The sequence below is a fragment of the Aplysia californica genome, unplaced genomic scaffold (genome assembly GCF_000002075.1).
Source record: "Aplysia californica isolate F4 #8 unplaced genomic scaffold, AplCal3.0 scaffold00171, whole genome shotgun sequence".
Classification (NCBI taxonomy): domain Eukaryota; kingdom Metazoa; phylum Mollusca; class Gastropoda; order Aplysiida; family Aplysiidae; genus Aplysia; species Aplysia californica.
Genome location: NW_004797441.1, coordinates 412,826 through 417,557, shown reverse-complemented (window position 1 = coordinate 417,557; position 4,732 = coordinate 412,826).

Here is a 4,732-nt window from a genome sequence, read left to right as displayed (position 1 = left end):
CAGACACAGCCGTTGTCTGTTCCCCTCTTTGAAATTCATCAATGATTTTCTGTGTAAGCCTGAAGAGCTAGTCTTCTGTCCTGCCTTTTGACCTGAACCCTGCTTGACACTGTGATATCAGACCTGAAGACTCAAGCCACCAATAAAGACGAGAATTGAGAATTCTTTCACAGAGCTTGCCAATACAGGACATGAGTGATATTGGGCGGTAATTTTTAGAGTCATTGGCATTCTTTCCTTTCTTTAAGATTGGGTTTATAGTAGCTAGTTTCCATGCTTTAGGCAGGTTTCCCTCGGTCCATGTTCTGCTGTAGAGCTTAAGAAGTAGCAATTTGGCTTTTTCACCTAGGTTTTGTAGCATCTCGTTGTGTACTTTATCAGGACCTGGGCTTTTTCGCTTCTTCAGTTCCGTGATTGCACAGTCCAACTCTCGCTTAGTTAAGAAGTCCTGGAAGATACTCGGTGTCATCAAATATCTCTCTCTTTTCCTTTCAGAACACTCAGTAGACCCCTATCCAGGTCTTTCCTTTTGCTGCTTTTGTTAATGGAGGCAAAATGTTTATTGAAGTGTTCGGCTTTTTTTAACTCGCTGGTGAGAACTTCGGTTTCTGTGTGCAGTGGTTTGGGGTTTTCTTTCCTTTTTTCACCAGTGAGGCTATTCAGAAGTGTCCAAGCTTCACGTCCACCTTGATGTAAATTGAGTCCCTCACACTTTTGCGTCCAGGCTTCCTTCTTAGATTCCTTGGTGACAAGTTTAGCCTCTGCTACGGCCTTTTTGTATCTAATTTTCTTGTCCATATTTTTTATATCTTTCTCATATTCATGTCTGGCATCATTTTTAGTTTTTATAGCTTTCATAGCTTTCCCCAAGCGCTTGTTCCAAAAGGGTTTATAGTTGGTTCTGCACCCCTGTGGGATACTCTTCTTTGCAGCATCTAAGATGGTGAAGGTAAGTTCTCTATTAAGGGCGTCTATACTTTTATTGTCTAGATCATCCAGTTTAACGGTGTCCTCAGCTGTTTTTCTGAAGAGATCCCAGTTTGCTTTCTTGAAGTTCCAACGGGTTCTTCTTTTCCTTTGTCTGTGTTTCAGTATACCGATTTTGGTGAGAACGGGACGATGGTCACTAGATATACAGTCTAGCACCTATTCACTGCAGTAGTTGTGTAAATCAGCAGAGACCAGGGTGAGATCTGGTCTGTGGAGGGTCCCATGTCTCCTATGAAGAAGTGTTTTGGTTGAATCCTCATCTTGGAGAAGGATGAGGTTAGAGGACTGACATAGTTCTTCAATCCTCTTACCTGTGTTGTTTTGGTCAGCATAGCCCCAAAGGGGGGAGTGTCCATTAAGGTCACCAGCTATGACCGTCTTCTTAAAGATAGTACTCTGTTCCATGAAGTTCAGAGTGTTACTTGGGGGACAATAGATGTTATAGAGTATGAGCTTGCTGTTGCCATACCACAGGGTGACTTTATGTGCCTCTGTGGGGTGCCAATTAAGGAGCTCTACTTCACCCTGGATGTCATTTCTGATATAGGTTATAATCCCTTGGCAACCTTCACATTTACATGGATAAGGGGTATACCCAGTGATGTTTATGTCACAGGATGAATGGAGAGTTTCCTGTAATAGAGCAATGTGGACTTTCCTTTCATACAAAATTTTCCCCAATTGTGTTTTCTTCTTGTCCAAGCCACAGACATTTGCCTGAAGAATATTGAAGTCTATAAGCTTCTGTTTTCCGTTACCAGTTGTAGGGGGTGTTTTCTTCTTGTTTTTCCATTTTCTCTGCTTTCTGATTTTCTTTTCCTTCCAACAACCATCCACCAGGCCAGCTTGGTTGCCCACTAAGACCTGGGGGAGACCTTGATTACCGAGGCGGCGTCTCAGCTCGTATGGGATTCTACCATTTGTGAATAGCATCTAAAACTGGTGGTTCTGTGATTTTCCTTCCATCCCGGGGTAGGAGATAAAGCGGTGGCTGTAGGTGCAATGCCACAAACAAAAAACCCAACTCCATCACAGAGAGATTGTAAGAAAAATGAAAGAGTATGTTGGTGTCTGTTGTATTATATTGAGGAGTTGTTTGAGGAGATAAAGAAGAGAAAGACGCTATTAAGAGCATAGTTGCTGTGAGTTGCTGAAATACAAAAATTATAATATAATAATAATAATTCTAATAGTAGTAATAATACCAATTGGAAGCTAGATCTCCCCCCCCCCTCCCAGAGCAACCAAGTCCTCTCATCCGAGAGATGGGGGCAGGAGAAGGCATGGCAGATCCCAGAGGGTTAATGTTGTCAACAAGCAAGATGCAAATGGTCTCTGCACCTTCTCCGCAGTCATAGGGCTCTCCGATAAGTGCATGCTTAATGTATGTAGCTGGATATTCCCTACGTAAAGGCACATCCAGTACAGTGCTGACAATGAACCTCTGCTTTCCACCCCACCAATACCCGTCCCAACTCCAGGTCAAAGAAAGGTTGTCGATGGAGAGAGGAGAAAAGAAAAGTTAATAAATGTAATAAAGTAAAACGATAAAAACAATAAAACCAATAAACAGAAAGAGTAAGAAACATAGTAAAGTAATATGTCTCTTTTTGGGGTCACCCCTTGACTCGTTAGCTTCCTCTTTTTCTTTTCCTATTCGAAGAGTACTAATCCCCCCCCCCCCCCCAACCACGAAGAGGGGGGTCTATTTGGGGGGGGGGGGGGGAGGGGGGTCTTCTAAGACGCCATGGTAAATACGTCAGGTTTCTGTTTACTAGCCGTGCGCACTGGTTCCACACCGTTGAAATTCTGGATTATACATGATCAATTATATATTTGGCAACTTAGAAACACAAGTTTCACTTTTCTCATAAAACTACGACAGCTACAGAGCTGAAAGTTGGCAAGTACAGGGTGATAAAAAAAACAACAACTGTACAACCTTTTTTGCTAATATTTTCCTCCACACTGAAGTTTTGTGCTTCAAATTTGAACGCAACATTCCGAAGTCAAAAAGAATTTGTCTAATATTCATTTTAGAAAAATCCACTGAATAGCGTTGCTGCACACAGCATGTAAAAAAACAACAACCCATTTTCAGCCATGTCCCCATTTTTGTATCATGACGCATTAAGCCTACCACTAAAAATCCCAACGATTGACCAATTGCAGACTATATAGTGGTCTAACAGGCCAACAGAAGTTTGCAGGTAGTTTTTCTCTAGTTTCCTTTGCCTGCTGAGATCATGGTTAAGATACGTAAAGAGCAGAGAGCTTTTCGTATTAAACATTTCCTCACCTCCAACTCATTTAGTAAGTTTTGCACAAGGTACGGAAATAAAGTTAAAGTGCCCTTAAGGCCTTATTTGATGTCAAGGGTGGAAATTGTCAATCAGTTATCACCTGTAGAGAATCCAAACTAAAGATTTCAGAACAAAAACGACCATTTCAGGTCAAACACACACCGTTCGCAACCCTTTTACCGTCACCAGGGTGCAGAATTCAGTAGCTGAGCCCCATGACACGTCTGTTCGTAGACGATGTCTGCAGCAATAACTTTCCTGCATCTCAACGGTCTGCATTCTCAAGGCAGTTCTTCATCCACGACTGTACCATTTTCCCGTTTGGAAGCTATCAGGGGATAGGTATGTGTTCACGATTCCTTGATCGTCTTGAAAAGCGTGAACATTTCCTCCGTGACATATTTTGTTCCTTGGCAAAGCCCATATTCACCTTTCAGGTTATATCAACTCCACAAATACTGTTTATTTGGGCAACCTAACACCCTCCCTCTATTGTTTCTAGAAACAGCTCCTTACTGTAAGGAGCACAGTGTATGTGGCTTTGATTAATCATGGTTGAGTGAGTCCTTGTGTTTGGCCACCACTGAACATTACGAACGACGCGTTAAAATGTGTCTAGACCAAAGGAGGACATAAAGACCATTGGTTCTTGGAATTCCAGAATTTGAAAAATAATTTAAAACTCTGTAGCAGAAAAGACATTTTTGCTTAAAGGTTACAGGGATGAAAAGATTAGATTAAAAAAAAAAAGTAAAGGAAAAAACAAACCAGTCACTACAGGACTTTCCTTACAAGATCTTTTAAATTAGTGCATTTTGCATTTATAGGTGTTTTTTTTATAGAAGCCATTTCCGTTTTCAAAAATATGTTTCTTCTTTGTGAATTTCATGTCAAACAAATTCCTTTTGAATGAAATATATTATCTAGATCTATTCTTAATTTCATCTTTCTAGTACAAATTTTGTGCGAGATATTTAGAAAAAAAGTTATGGTTGTTGTTTTTTTGATCACCTTGTACCTGCAAAAAGATAGATAGGTCCCCATGATAGATTCATTTCCTGAATTTAGAAAAGTATATTTGACAAAAAGTTCCCGTCCTTCTTTGGCCTTTGAGATTATTCCACTGAGAAGCGAACAATTTTGCACAGCTGCCAATCACAGCGGAAATGCCGGAAGTGATAGTTCGCGAGGCGCATTTTGTTTTGAGAGTATATAATATATAGACCCAGACCTTCTAATTTTTTTACATCTCTCATGATGTATTGGTCCATTCCAGTAAAGTGTAAAATATAGTGAGCCAATGACTTTCAGTTGATGTTAATGCACCAATCATTCCTTTCATCGAAAGGGGGCCCACCTTGTTATTATTATTACTATTATTATTATTACTACTACTACTACTACTACTACTACTACTACTACTACTACTACTACTACTA